Here is a 16,456-nt window from a genome sequence, read left to right as displayed (position 1 = left end):
TGAATGCCATGTCTTAGACTTGGATTTTCCATATAACATCTTGCTTGGTAGACCATGGATACATACACTAAAGGCAGTCCCATTTACCTATCATCAATGCTTGAAATTCCCCCACCAAGGAAGAGAGATCACAATCCCAGGGGATTCCACTCCTTTTGAATTTTGTAAAAGATTGGAAGATGCACCAATGAATTTTTGTCCAATAAGTGAGTTTGCCAAAGTTGTACCTAAATCTCTCACTATAGTAGAACCACCTTCCACAATAGTACCAGAATTAGCTAATGAGGATTCAAATGCTTGCAAGGGAAAAGAGAAGGTTGAAGATACTAAAATTAACACCACAGGGACAAAGGTTACTTTTGCTGATTTAGGAATGGGAGAGTATAAGTTTGAAAATGCCTAGTGTGTTGGACAACTACCACTCTCCCCTTATTCCTTTGGAAAATCTTCTCAATTATCACCTTCTACTAATAAAGAAACCATGCAAGTTAGCAAGACAACATTTGAGCATTGGGGTTCACTTAGTGATGAGCACATGGAAGATAATATCCTAGATTGGCTATATTATGATGGAAAAGATGAATGTGTGGAGTTTCCTAAGGATAAATATGTTAAGGCACCTCTCATTATTGAAAATATGGGATATCATGGTACCGACCTTGGACCAAAAGAAGATGGAATTAGACAACCCTTAGAAGCTAATAGCTATCCTAAAGGATGTGGATTAGGCTCCATTAAACCTAAGGTATCCTTTGCTGACAACTATTGTATGGTTGAACCTAATTTTGAGGCTGAAGAGGTGGAATTCTTTGAATTACCTTTTCAATACATTGAAGATGACCTAGATAGCTATGTCCATGCCATTACCATAGATGACCTTTCGTCCATTAACCTACCTCTCACCAATCTTGACATAATAGATTGGGACCTTCAAGATACACCACCAGCTCTCAATATCTGTAAGTCTGATGAAGTAGTGATGGCACTCTTTGGCCTTAAGAGTCTTTGAGATTACAAAAATGAGATCCAATACAATGAGGAATCCTACTTTGGTAGCCAAGTCAACTCTCTTAGTCGCAAAAGTGAAAAATAAAATAAAAATGGAAAAATAAAAGAAACATCCTCTAGTGAAAACTCTTCTAGGGCACTTTTGGATGAAGAAAAAGATAAAATAAAGGACACATCTTCTAGTGAAAACCTCTTAGAGGCACCAAAAGAGGGAGAGCTTGACTTTCCATTTAGATCTTCGCCACTAGAAAAGTCACCTATTTTGAATGAGGACACAATTCCAGTCAACTTAGGAATAGAGGATAATCCAAGAATCACCTACATTGCTGCTAACTTAAGTCTTGAGGAACAAAAAGCCATGACTGAATTCTTGAAAAAGGGAAAATCAATTTTGCATGGACATACAAAGACATGCTTGGCTTAGAAACAGATTTGGTTGTACATCATTTGACAATTGATCTCAAGATTAAACTAGTGAAGAAAAAGTTACACAAAATGCACCCTAAGGTAGCACTTCTAGTCAAAGCAGAGTTGTAGAAAATGTTAGAGGAAAATTTCATCTGTCCTATTGACTATCCTAGGTGGGTCTCCAACATTGTTCCTATAGGGAAAGCATCTGGGGGCATCCGTGTTTGTTCAAATTTTTGAGATTTAAACCTCACATGTACTAAGGATGATTTTCCAATTCCTAACATAGACATCATAGTGGATTTGACTGGTGGACATGAAATGTTGTCTTTGATGGATGGGTTTTCTAGTTATAACCAAATTAGAATTGCAGAAGAGGATCAACATAAAATGGCACTCACCACCCCATGGGGAACCTTTTGTTATCAAGTCATGCCTTTTGGCTTGAAAAATGCTGACGCCACTTATCAACGTGCAATGACTACCATATTCCATGATCTTCTACATGTCATAATGGAGGACTATGTTGATGATATTCTAGGAAAATCTAAGACAAGAGAATCCCACATTGATGTCCTCACCACTATTTTTGATAGGTTGGAGAAATATAAAGTGCACCTTAATCCTAAGAAGTGTGTATTTGGGGTCAAATTAGGAAAACTGTTAGGCTACATTGTGTCAAGAAGAGGTATTGAGGTAGATCTAGCAAAAGTGAAGGCCATCATGGATATGCCTCCACCTACCACATTGAAACAACTCTGTAGTTTTCAAGGAAAGTTACAATCTATTAGGAGATTTGTGTCACAACTAGTAGATAAAGTCCATCCACTTCAGCATTTGCTTCACAAGGGAAACAAGTTTCAATGGGATTGCCTATGCCAAAAAGCATTTGAACAAATTAAGACATTTTTGGCTAATCCTCCAATTTTAGTACCTCTAGTTGTAGGATGACCATTGATTCTATACATTTCAGCTACTTCAGTTGCCTTAGGAGCACTTTTGGCACAATTAGATGATAAGGGGAATGAGCAAACCATATATTACCTCAGTCGAACACTAGTTGGCTATGAGTTAAACTACACTGCTATTGAGAGAGCATGTTTGGCTGTAGTCTTTTGTATGCAAAAACTACGTCATTATATGCTTAATCATACTACATATCTCATTGCCAAGATAGATCCACTCAAATATTTGTTATAAAAAGTTGCCCTCACTGGTCGAGCAGCAAAATGGGTCTTAATTTTAAGTGAGTTTGGCATTGTTTATAAGGATCGCAAGGCCATTAAAGGACAAGTAATTGTAGATCAGCTTGTTGAAGCTCCTATTCAAGGGGACCATCCCATTCTAGCTAATTTTTCAAATGACACAATTATGACCTTAGCCCCTACTACACCATGGAAATTATTTTTTGATGGATCCTTTACACAAAAGGGATCAGGGGTAGGAATTTTGTTTGTGACACCACAAGGGGACCTCATTCCAAAGTCTTATAAAATCTCATTCCCTTGCATAAACAATATAGATGAGTATGAAGGTTTAGTCATAGGACTATGTCAAGTTATCAGATAGAATATCAAAAACCTTCTTGTCTTTGGAGACTCAGAATTGGTCATTAAACAAGTCATAGATGAATACCACACCAAGGATGATAAATTGTTTCCCTACTTTAGAATAGTTGAGGATCTTAAGCAGCATTTTATAGAGATTGTTTTTCAGTAGATTCCAAGGGCTAATAATAAAGCAACAGATGCCATGGCTACTATTGCCTCTATGATTGCCATGCTAGAATATAGTCCTAAATGTGAGTTTCTTGTGGAGAATCTTTTTACTCATGCTTATGAGAAAACTGATTCAGAGTTGGTGTGTGAGATTGTTGATCCTGAGTCTCCATGGTATGCTGACATCTTTGCCTATTTACATCACAAAACCATTCCCATAGCCCTCACCCCAAACCAAAGCAAAACCTTCGTCTGCCGAACCGCCCACTATACCATCCTAGGTGACACACTTTTTTGGAAACACTTTGATGGAACCCTCCTCCAATGTCTTAGTTCAGATGAAGCTCGAACAACATTAGAAGAAGTTCACCAAGGGATTTGTGGTGCCCACTCTAGCGGCCTTATGTTAGCAAAAAAGCTTCTTAGGATAGGTTACTATTGGCCCACTATGGAAGTAGATGCATATCAGTTTGTGAAAAGATGTGTTCCATGTCAACATCATGGTGATTTGATACATGCTCCCGCTTAAGACCTTTAGCCCACCATCACCCCATGGCCCTTTTCCCACTAAGATTCGATCTTGTTGGTCAAGTATACCCAAATTCTTCAAATGGCCACAAGTACATTATTGCCACCACTGAGTACTTCACAAAGTGGGTCAAGGCTATTCCATTAACCTACATCACTGGAAAACAGATTTTGAAGTTCATCTTGAACTACATTATTTGTCATTTTGGTATACCTAAAGATATTCATGACTAATAATGGAACCCGTTTCAAAAATCAAGAGGTTGCTACATTGTGTAGGAAATTTGAAATCACCCAGCATTTTTCGACTAGATACTACCCCCAAGGCAATGGCCAAGCTGAAGCTACCAATAAAACCATCTTGAAAATCCTAAAGAAAACTGTTGATGCAGCTGGTTGTGATTAGCACATCCAAATTGCTCCCACCCTTTGGGCCTATCATACCTCCATCCGCACCCCCACAAGAGCCACCCCATTTTCCCTTGTTTATGGTTCTGAAGTCATCTTGCCCATCAAAATTGAGCTCCCTTCCCTTAAAATCTCTCTCAAGAATTTGATATTTGAAGAAGATTATCGAGTTGCTCACTTGCAAGAGCTGGCACTCCTTGATGAGAGATGACTAAATGCCCTAAACCACCTCTGCGTGTATCAAAATCACCTTCAGCTTCAGTATCATAAGAAAGTCAAGCCACGAGAATTTGAAGTGGGTGACTTAGTTTTGTAGCATAATATGAAGAACCTCCAGAACTATCAAAAGAAAGGAAAATTTGAGGCAAATTGGCTAGGTCCATTCATTATTACATCCAAATATGGTTCTGGGGCTTATCAGATTGCTAGTCCAGAGGGAGATTTGCTCCCTGAGCCTGTAAATATTCAGCATCTCAAGCGGTTCTATGCTTGAGCCTTTGTAGTTCCTATACAGTGTTTATAGTCTTGCAAAAATCCAAAAAAATCAGAAATTCAAAAAATCCAAAAAAATTCATAAAATGTTCCTGAAAAAAGCCCAAAAAAGCATAAAAATGTTCTTGAAAAAAGTATGGTTCGATCATTGTCTATAAAGCTCATTTCGTTCCACTCCATTCCACCATTCCATTTCCCTTATGCAAAGTCTTATATAGCCTTTTGCATTTCATGCATCCAATAAAAGACCTCTTGTCTACAAGGCTTCACTTCACTTCCATCTTTTGAAAGACCTCTAGTCCATGAGGCATTTTTTCATCGAGTGATTGTCATTCCCATCATACTAAGCTTTTTCACAATAGTGACCACACTTGGACTTACACAAAATCACCATTTGCGACTTAATGATTCAAGAAACTTGTTCACTTCACAGCTGTTGCCAAAAATGCACGATTTTATGATCATTGACATTTCAACTTGATACACTTTTATAGGATGAATCCTTCTTATAGGCGACATTGCGACATTCACTTCTAGACCTAAGGTTCTTGGTAGGAACTGTGGACTGAATGACTCCTTGGTCATGAGGTCTCTTTTTGGTTGATTTTATTCTTTGTGTGTTAGTGGAAGCCTTTTATGGTGCACCTTGATCTTCCATATTTTGGTTGTACTGGAATGATTGTCATTGACTACACATATTTTTGTGGTATGATCTATTTTTGAGGCTTTATTTCATATGTGTTAGTTTCAAGTTATGTTAATGCATTGCATAATGGGGGCAACGGGTTAGCACACATCCCACCAAAGATCCCTAAAAGACTTTGGGTGTGCCTAGACCTCTCTGTTGCATATATGACATTTGATCCATCATAAATATGTGAACTACACCTATCGTCCTCAAGTCTCTATGGTTTTGTATGTCTAGTCCATGCAAACGAGTCATCATCTATGCTTCTATAGCATACAATGCATAAACTCATTTGCAAAATTAACTTAAGGTGTGCTCTCCATATAAACACAACAGAATCTCTTGATATCATGTAGTTTTAGATTACAGTAAAAGTAGGTTTTAAAGGGACCCTGAAACCCTTTAACAAAAAGAAAAAAAATAAAGCATTATAGCCCAACTAGGTAAAACCTACAACAAACTATAGAACAGTAACAAAATCAGGTTCTACAGGGACCTAAAACCACTAGAAAAGTCTAAGAAAAAACTAACCTAGGTTTTACTGGAACCACAAATTGTCAAAATGAAAAAAACCAAAAACCAAGACCAGAGACCCCAACAAACAACCAGACCAGACAGAAACTAAACTAGGGAACCTAACCCAAAGCTACTATTGCAGCTCCAAGATCATTTTAGTAACTTCCTTACCAATTGCTGCAGTCTCTTGAATAGGTGTCAGTAGTTGAAGCAGCAACAACTTTCATTGCACTCTTCCTTGAGCTCTACCTTGTTCTTTTGCTCAGACCCTCAGCTGAAGTGATATCTTCATTATCCCTTTTGCCCAAGCTTGCAGTGGCCACACATATACTCGAGGTGACCTGTTCCATCTTAGTGCCACTCTCCTTGATTAGCATTCTAAGGTTCTACTCATAGTTGTTAAGTTTATCAGGGATGTCTCCCATCTGCTCTTCCAGTTGGCTAAGTTTGAGGCTAATAGTATCCAGGTTATGTTGGAGAATTTCCACCTTTTTCTTCGAACCCATCATTTCATTGTAGATCTAGAAATCTACTTTGAGCATGGTGTTAGCTTTATCCTTTGCAGAATGCAAGAAGGTGAGTATGGTATCCCTCTACATTGAGTCGCTATTATCTTTAGCAGTCACGTGTGGGGGGGAACGAACATTGTCATTGTTTTCCTCCATTTCCATTTGATCCTCCTTTTGAACCCCGACAGAGTCCTCTATGTGAGCAGAGTCCTTCCTTTTTTCTTCCTCTATCCCCTTGACAGGAGAAGCAGTCTTAGCCGTATGGTCCTCCTTACTCTTTTCAATAGGATTCTCAACAGTGTTATCTTCCTCTTTATCACCCCCACTAGATATAGCTTGGTTACCCTCATTAACAAATTTACTCTGTTAAGAATTACCTTCACTATTGGCTTCCTCTTTCCCTTTTTCATTATTACCTTCAGTCTTTGGGTACCCATCCAAATTAGAGCTTAAATCCCTGACGTCAGTATCTTCCTCAACCTCAGGGTTAATATTCTCACGGCTTTTCAATTTCTCGGTCTCAGACTCGTCATCCTCATGTTTTTGAGAAGTCGAGGGTTTCAAATTTAGGGTTTTATCTTTACCTTTAACAGAGTCACCCTTCTTACTCTTAATGGAGTCCTTCTTCTTGTCCTTAGAGAGAGTAGAGGCAATGTGTTTATTTTTATAATACCTCTCAATAAGAAGAATTAGCCCTTCATGTAAAATGGGTCTAGACTCCTTCTTATGAGCTTCTAAACTATGAATTAAAGAAAATCGCAAAAAGAAGGGGAAAGATATTCTATCTTTGTGTCTGAAGTGATTTAAAAAAACAAAGTGACATTTATGAACTCTTTTACTTCTTCTGTCAAGTATGAAATCATGGATACAACAAAGAACATCCCTCCAGATCTCCTTTATCTGATGCACATTGAAGAAATCACCACTCTTTTCCAGTTGCTTCTCCTCGTCTTTCATTTTTTAAAACTTTTTGTAGGCTGCATTTGAAATACTGGTTTGCTTGGTAAATTTTATGCCCACCGTGGAGAACCCCATGATCTCTGCAATAAAATCCTCTGTAAGTTTCACAATAACACCATGGAGAGTGAGTTTGTCATTGGACCAGTTCTTAAAGAAAGTTGTAGTGATGTGTGGCTTAAAACCATTGAGTTGCTCCAGATAACAAGTCACATTTCCTTTCTGTAGAATTTTCCATGCATCCTCACGAGCCTTCTAGGCATCACAGTTTTTTGGTTCCTGCTTGCGCAGTTTGCCCCCAATCTGTAGAGAATTGAGAACGCACTCAAACTAGAGTAACCAGACACAGAGAGTGAAAGGGTTAAAATGAAAACTATTTTTTGTCCCATCAAAAGAGACTCCCTTTTTCAGAGATACGTGTGAAAACCACATCGCATTCATTTGAGAGTACTTCCTTGGGGAAGAAAATTTGGCAATAATATGCTCACTCCATGAAATCATTAACTTTCTAATCTTTACAAATATTTCCCACTTGCACATGGATGGCTTCATAATGAATAATTGCTTTGAGATCAACTTGGTTAGTTAATTCATCAGTCCACCTCACCTTTTGCCCCGTTAGGATAGCATAGTTGGCAATCCAATCAGCAACACCATTGGCCTCCCGAAAGGTATGTGATATGACAGCTTTTTCAAATTTTTGAATAAGGTATTTGATCTCCTTGATTGTGGCCTCTATCAACCATGAGATAGAACTTTTATTATTTAGGATATTCACAATATTTAGAGAGTCACCTTCCAGCCATAAATTCGGACATCCCAAATCCATGGCAATTTTCATAGTATAAAGGGCAGCCGTTGCTTCAGCAATGTGACTATTAGTCCTGCCTATGGGGATTGCTATAGCATCTTTAACATTTCCCCTATGATCTCTCAACACACCTCCACAACCCGCACTTCCTGGGTTTCCCTTAGCAACACCATCAAAGTTTCCTTTAATCCAACCATAAGGCGGGGAACTCCAAGTGATGGTCAATCTTGGGTTATCAGTTTGAAGTTTAGGATTTTCGGAATGCATTGGATTATCAACAAGAAAGGTTTTATCAGGGTTCTTCAGAGATATGAAATTCTCCTTAAAAGCTCTAATAATATTCTGACCAAGCACCCATCCAGGAACCTCTCTATTTCTAAAAATTCTATTATTTCTTTCTTTCCAAATACCCCACCAGAGATGAGGAAAAGTAGTTTTCCATAGGAATTGACCATCAGAATTCTTAGAAGGGCATTGCCAGCTTTTAAAAGAAGATTCCACATTGTTTTGATGAACCCAAGTCAAATTCCAATACATAAGGATCTCAGTCCAGACTTGCTAGGTATAAGAGTAGTTCAAAAATAGGTGGTATCTATCTTCAAATCCATTCTTGCATAAAATACACCTATTCACCAAATTTATACCTCTTTTTTGCAAGTTATCAAGGGTTAGAATTTTATTTTGAAGCAGGACCCAAAAGAATATGTTAATTTTAGGAATGAGACCCTTAGTCCAAGCCTGAGACCAAAAGGGAAGATTTTCCTTCTCCTTAGAAACAAAGAATGAAGAAACTTTGAATTTCCCACTAGGATCAACATACAAAATAATCTCATCCTCAAAAGAAGGATGGAGAGAAACAGCATTGAGAGATAATTGGATGTGATTGAAGCATTGATCAATGTCCTTCAAGTTCACCCAAGAGTCATTCTGCCAGTAATGACTAACAAGAGTGCCATATCTCTGCTTGCATAAGTCAACTTGTATCATATCTTGAACATCTTCAATCAGGGGGTGATCCTTAAGCCATACATCTTCCTAAAATCTCACCCTAATCCCATTACCAATTTTCCAAGAGCACCCTTCTCCAAGAATTTTTTTTGTTCCCTGCACATCTCCCCAAATGGAGGAAGGATGAGAAACATCAGAAGAAGAGAATAAATTAGGAAGATAAACAGAATTAAGAAGGTACTTGTGTTTCCATATGGTACTCCACTCTTTGTTTTCATGAAAAACATGTCATCCTTGTTTAGCTAGAAGAGCTTTATTCATGCTTTTGATTTTTCGGATGCCCAGTCCACCTTTCCTAACCAGTTTACAAACTTGGTCCCAAGAAATTAAAGGCATTCTCTTTTTTTCCTCTACACCAGTCCATAAAAAATTCCTTTGAATTTTGTCAATAGCCTCGACAAATTTAGTGGGGATTTTAAAAAGACTTAAAGCATAAGTTGGTATACTTTGGAGAGAAGTTTTAAGAAGAATTAATTTACCAGCCCGGCTTAAAAGGTTCCCTTTCCAACCAGCCAACTTCTTGCTAAATTTATTAATAAGGTCTTCCCAAAAAGAATCTGGAGCCTTCAAGCCTAAAGAAAGACCCAGATAGGAAGAAGGGAAAGACCCTATAGAACAACCAAGGATTTTGGCAATTTTATGTTGTCTAAGAATAGGGGTATTGAGAAAAAACACAACACTTTTATTCCAGTTAACCAGTTGGCCTGAGGCAGAAGAATAAAGATTAATTGCTTGCTTCAAATTTCTGGCTTCCTTGACTTCAAATTTCTCCATAAAGATGGTATCATTAACAAATTGGCCATTAGAACATATAAGAAGATGGGAAGAGGGTTGCAATCCCTTAATAACTCCTTTATGCACCAGATCCCCAATGTACCTCCCCAAACAATTAGCCATAATAACAAAGAGGATGGGGGATAAAGGGTCCCCTTGTCTCAATCCCTAAGAGGGATTAAAAAAATGAGAAGAGCTACCATTAACCAGGACAACAATAAAAGAAGTAGAGATCAACTGATGTATTAGTCCAACAACCTTGTTGTCAAAGCCAAAGGTAAACAAAATGTTTGAGAGAAAAGACCAATCAACTCTATCATAAGCCTTAACAACGTCCACTTTCATTACAAAACCTTGATTGTTAGAACAAGATAAGGAATGAATATTCTCATGAGCAAAAATAACAGAATTGAGGATTTGTCTACCTGGAGTGAAGCCATTTTGTTGGTCAACAATGATCAAAGGGGTCACCAGAAGTAATCTATAAGTAAGCACTTTGGAGATAATTTTATGGAAAGAATTACAAAGGTTGATCGGCCTAAACTGATCAGGCGAATCAGCTCCAATTTTCTTAGGAATTAGGCACAAGAAGGTGGAATTGACTTCCTTCAGCAATTGTTTTGCCCCAAAAAATTTCTTTACCACATCACAAACATCTTTACCAACAAGTTTCCAAAGTTTTTGAAAGAAAAACATGGGAAAGCCATCAGGACCAGGGGCTTTTTCTCCTCCTAGAGAACAAACAGCTTTGAAAATTTCATCATTCTTAGGAATTGAGCTTAACAATTTGTTCTAATCCTTTGAAACCAGAGTGGGGATCACTCTAAGGAATTCAGCCTGGTGTTCCATATTGATGTTGGGGTCAACTATCATAAGACCAAAGAAAAATGTCACCATTTCATCCATGATGTCCTTATCCTCCTCAATCTTCAAATCTCCCTTAATAAGATGTGAAATGTGAGATTTGGCTCTATGCTTCAGAGTGGATAGATAATTTTTTTTGGGTATTTTTATCTCCTTTAGTCAGCCATATCAATCATGATCTTTGCCTCTAGTATATCTCTTCTTTAGTAATGATGTCATGGTATTGAGTCAGCTTTTCATTTTCTTCTAAAAGAAGGTCTGGGGAATATTCCTCCTTCTAAATTGTATCCTAGATTATTTGGATATCTTCTTTCAATACAAATTTATCCTAAAAAATGTTTCCAAAGCAATTTTTGTTCCAAATTTTGGCTTTCTTTTTGACATATTTAAGTTTAGAAGTCACTTTGAAGAGAGCAGTACCATCAATTTTGATGTTCCACCATTCTTCCATTTTTCTTTCAAACTGAGGGTGTTGCATCCACATTTCTCAAATCTAAAAGGAAAATTCATCTTAGGACTAAGCTTATTAGTAGTGAAAATAAGAGGGAAATGATCAGAATCAATTTTCTGGTGGGCTTCCAACTTGTAGATGAAATCTTTTGTCCAATCAGGAGAGATAAGAGCACGGTCAAGCCTTGCCTGAATACAATCATTGCCACTCTCTTATTAATCCAATTAGACTGAATGCCTTGAAGATCCATATCCATTAGGCTCTCTTTGTTTATAAACTCCCTAAGGTCCATTCTTCCTTCGAGTTGGGTAGCATTACCTCCCATTTTTTCATGGTCATAAAGAGGGACATTGAAGTCTCCCATGATTATCCACCTTCCAAAGTAATCCATACTTTTAAAATTGGATATAGAGTCCCAAACCTTCTTCCTTTGGCTTTTCATGTTGGGCGCATATATATTCACAATATACCAGTCCTCTTTTTGATCAACACTAGTAATTTTAGCAATCATAAAGTATTTACTAGCCCTCAAAATAGTCCCAGCAAAGCAATTTTTTTTCCATAGCATTATGGTTCCCCCTAAAGCACCTTCTGAACTACTAGCATTTATAGAGTAATTTTAAAAAGCTTTTATCTGCTCTACTTTCTCTTTATTCATATTAGTTTCCTATAGTAGAAGAAAATCAGGTTTTTGTTCTCTAACAAAATTCCTAACAACATCTAGTTTATGGTAACTATTCAGTCCCCTAATATTCCAGGTAATAATTTTCATTTCCATATTTTAGGGGTATAATCCAGAATAGTTGCTTGACAACCATCAGCAATATTTTGCAAGCTTTCTAACTCCTTGGTTTTCTTAAAAGATTTCCTTCCACATCCATTCGAAGACTCAACATCTAGTTTCACCTTGGACTGTTGGTCAATTTTTTTTCCAGGTTTTACCGGGGTCAAAGCTTTGGGATTCACTTTAGTATGCAATTCTAATTTACTGCTTCGAGTCTCGACCCCCTTTATGTTATTCTTTTTTAAGCCCTTTTCCTTGAATTTGGTTTAAGCTTTGAGATTACTCCATCTTCTTTGATAGCTTCTAGGACAGGAAGGTCCTTAATAAGGGTGTCTTGGGAAAATAAAGGGGCAAAAACCTGCATGTCCCTGGGTTGAGTTTCATCATCCTCACTATGAGCTCTATATTCAGCCAAGAATTCTCCTTCCTCAAGCTCTATCATCTCATCAAGATCACCGCATTTGTCCTCCATCTTTTGATAAAGAACAATTTTCTTTGATAAATTCGGCAGGTCATCTATACCTTGTTCAGGCAAGATGGGATCCAATTGTAAGCCATTCACTTCTTTTTCAAAGTTTATGTTCTTTGTCTCAGGGATGAGCCTAGCCCCATCCTTGAGAAGAAGCTTAGAGACAATATCCACAACTGTTGGTGGAGCTTTTGAGTTCTCATTTTCTTTCTTCTCTTTAAGATGAATGTCTTTAGGTTTCCAAACCTTCTTTTGCTGAACCTTAGTCTTTTTCACTTCCTTCTCACTACTCAAGTGGATTTTACTCTTGGAGGGGCAGTTTTTAACCAAGTGACCCTGTTTCTTACAAGCATAACAAGCATTAAGAAGATCTTCAAAAATGATTACTTGGGTTTTCTTACCAAGCTTAGAGATTAAATCCACCTTTTCAGGGAGATGATTCAGATCTGCCACCTTCACATATAGTCTAGCGCTCTGGAGTTTGGATCTGGTCATAGTAGCATTATCTAGAGCCACCAATTCACCAAAAGAACTGGCTTAAAAATGTCCTCATGCCAGAATTCAAGAGGGAGTCTAGGAAGTCTGGCCCAAATCGGGGTAGAAAGGAAAAAGGAATCTGATAAAACCATATTAGGTTCCCATTTTTTTATTGTAAGAGAACATTTTTCAAAAGACCAGGGACCTCCACAATGAACCAGATTCATATCTTCCTTATAGATAAAAATAAACAGAAAGAAACCATTCAGCATGGGAGCTATGTCCACCTCCCTGCGAATAGCCCATTTCCTCTTAACCATTTTCCTTAGAGAATCTAGATCTGGTCTTGCCCCTAGAAATTTTCCCACCAGCGTGAAATCCATGGAGGAAATAGAGAAATCCACTAAGGGGTTAGGGATAAAGACTTGGAACTCACCTTTCTCCCAACTAGTCTTAGAAGTCACCGGCGGGAATGAAGATTTGCTAGTTGGTTTCCTGCCAAAAAGTGAAGACTAGGTCTTCTGTTCTGAGTAGCTTCTCTCCAACAGAGTAATTAACTTTATTAGATTCCACATAAACTTTCTTTTCCTCTTTGTCCTGACCTAACACATGAGAAGTAAAGGCAAAATCCAAGGGTAGGTCACAGACCCCACAAAAAGTGTCTGAAACATGTCCAGACTTACCATCATCCCCAACAGCCATGAAACTTGATCTAGCATTCTTCCCAGGTCCCCCCATAGTTCCTCCAAGGTCTGTACCTCCTGCCAGGTTCTCCCCAACCAGTTTCTCGCCTAAATACGAGCTCGCTAATTCAAAAACTATTAGAGCGCACAACATATTTTTTGATAATGATGTAGTTAGGATGCATATAGTATAGGGTTTCATTCGAGTCATGCTTGAGACAAAGTTCTATTTATTTCCCCCCTCCTATGCTACGGTACTGGGTTTCTATGAGTGATAATTTTGATAGATATTCATTTATTAGTTCATTTCCATTAGGTTGCATTAACTTCCCATTATTGCATTCATTCATTTTCCATTGCATTAGTGTTCATTTGATTCATCTCATTTAGTGGTCATTAGGAATTTTTAGTTCATTTTATTAGATTTCATTAGTTCATTTCATTAGTTGCATACATTCATTTTAGTCATCACATCTAGGGGCATATACATCATGATCACATCTCACATATATAGTGCATCCATGTAAAATAAAACAATGCATACATCTCATAATCACCCACTAATCTGCATCACACACATGTTAGACATCATGTACATATGTATACATCATAGGAAACATCACATAACATCATATCCTACATCACAAGCGTTAATATCCACATCATATGTATCATATACATTCATACACATATAGAATCATCAACTCATGTCATGTATAGATCTCAAAAATAGTGTCTGTATAGTCCATATACACATCATATTGAATCATGTAGTACAAATGCATCATCAAAAAATTGCTACATCTGCAAATATCTGTCAAAAATTGCTCACTATATACAATCAAGCCACTGGCTGCGAGGGCCCAACCCCCCCTATATCCCCCCTCAAAGAGGTCTTTGCTATCCTACGAACTGCTCTGATCTAGCATTGTCACTTGAGATCCATGAGCTAGCTCCCCTCTCAAAATTTGACTGTCGTCGCTTAGTAGGCATGGCCTCCCTATAAAGTGACCTATAGTAGGTTGCCTCTCGTATGGCCCATGTCTCTGCTCGACTAGCTATGAGAGCCTCTTGCATCATTGAGATGGCTCTCGTAGGCTGTACCATCTGTATGGCTATGTCGCACTACCTACGGTATCCATCCAGCTGCGCCTAATGGATGGCCTACTCAACCTATAAGGCGGCTACCTCTGCTCAAAGCCTCTCTGCCTCTGCTCGATCGCCTGCCCCTATATGGATACCCACCCCTGCAAACTCCCTTGCATCCACCCATGCTTGTAGGGCCGCTAAGGCCTCCTGTGCATAGTCCCCCCTAGCCCTCTACACCTACAACTCTGCCTATATGGCCCCCCTGGCCTGCTCTAAGCTGTCTGCTTGTGCCTGCTGCACCTGTGCTACCCCCTGTAGTTGGGCTACCTCTATCCACAGGTTGTACCTCTCGGCCCTAACCATGTTTGGGCCCTCTCCCTATACCTATCCCTATGGTGGTGCCTATGGAGGTGCCTGCTATGGTGCTTGTGCCTGTGCCTGTGCTTATACTTGGGGTGTTATTTGTGGTGGCCCTTGTGCTGGTGCTGGCCCTGACCCTCTCCTCGCTCGAACTCTAGGCCCGTGTGGTCCCTCTTGTGCTTCCTATGCTAGTGGTGGCATCATAGCTACCTACCCCCATCCCCCGCTCCATCCCCTTCTCCTTGTGCCTACTCTGTCGGTGGAGGTGCCCCTAGCACTGTAAGCCTAACCTACTGGTGGGTTGCCCACCACTGTGCATACGCTGGTGTCATACCTATGTCTCCCCTATCCTAACCATGCACCCATGGCACTATTGCCATCCCCATCCAAGAAGCTCAGGCTAATTGTACAGTGGTCCCGTGTTCCCATAGCCAACCATACTCTTGTGACACCATAGGATATAAGAATATGTCTGGAACTATATCCTGTCCCCTAGCAAACTATCATCACACTCGAGAAGGCATATAGCGCATGATCACATGCATAGATTGGGCAATGATCTAGCAGTCTGTTTGAGTGTATGGGAGGTACATTTGATCCTTCGTGTCATCCTCACCCCTTACTGCCAGTGTCTTTCCCCACTGCTCTACCCCATCATAGGGAGTCCACTCAAACATGATGATCTCATCAATGCACCGGTGCCAGAATTCCATGGACTCCATTGACATATACTGGATAGGAGGTCGATATCTACAGGCATATGGCTCCCTAGGTTGCTTGGTCTCTCGCTAAGTGATCAGCCGTGTGACTCTGATATGCTCCCATGACCAGTCCATTAGTAATGCCAGTCCTGGTCCTAGCATGTGCTAGGTCCGGTATGCACACATGTGCAGATTGTGATATAGCTCAGCTAGGATAGTCTATCCCCAGTAGTAGACTACTCCCTCCTCTTGTAGCAGAGTGCTCAACACTCGTGCCCACCCGATCGGCCACCTATGTCCTACGTGATCTAGTAGCATCTGCCATATCAGTGAAGCTAGGTATATTGCCAGCCTCAGTAGTCTCTGCTCTAGTGCACCGCTCTATGACAACCACGATCATTGGATGGGTAACTGCTATCGCCATCAACCGAAGCACTCCCTGAGGAATAGATCTGAGCCCTCTAGTACATACTCTAGATATGTGCCTCTAATCGATACTCGTAGGATCTGCCACATGTCCAAGAGTGTGACTGTAGCCTCCCCTGTCGGTAGATGGAAGCTCCCTATCGACATGTGCTATCACTCTATGAGAGTCGATAGCTGCACTGAGTGTGCCCTTAGATCTCGCCACTCATGAACATGCTCTAGCCTACATAGTTGCACGTGTCCCCAGCTCATGTCTGTTAGTCTCTCCTATATCACCATGGTCAGAGGATAGTGCTCCCTCAACCTAAACACCACTATGTCCTCCTA

General features: G+C 39.4%; 1 pseudogene; it reads right to left on the bottom strand.

Annotated features, from left to right (window-relative positions):
* Positions 1–16,127, bottom strand: part of LOC149556936 (uncharacterized) — a 190,902-nt pseudogene extending 174,775 nt beyond the window's left edge.
* Positions 16,128–16,456: the final 329 nt, after the last annotated feature.

Source organism: Cupressus sempervirens, chromosome 5, assembly GCF_028749045.1.
Source record: "Cupressus sempervirens isolate cs-2001-9-10 chromosome 5, ASM2874904v1, whole genome shotgun sequence".
Taxonomy (NCBI): Eukaryota; Viridiplantae; Streptophyta; class Pinopsida; order Cupressales; family Cupressaceae; genus Cupressus; species Cupressus sempervirens.
Note: the sequence above shows the minus strand (reverse complement) of the source record. Positions and strands in the feature narration are given on the sequence as shown.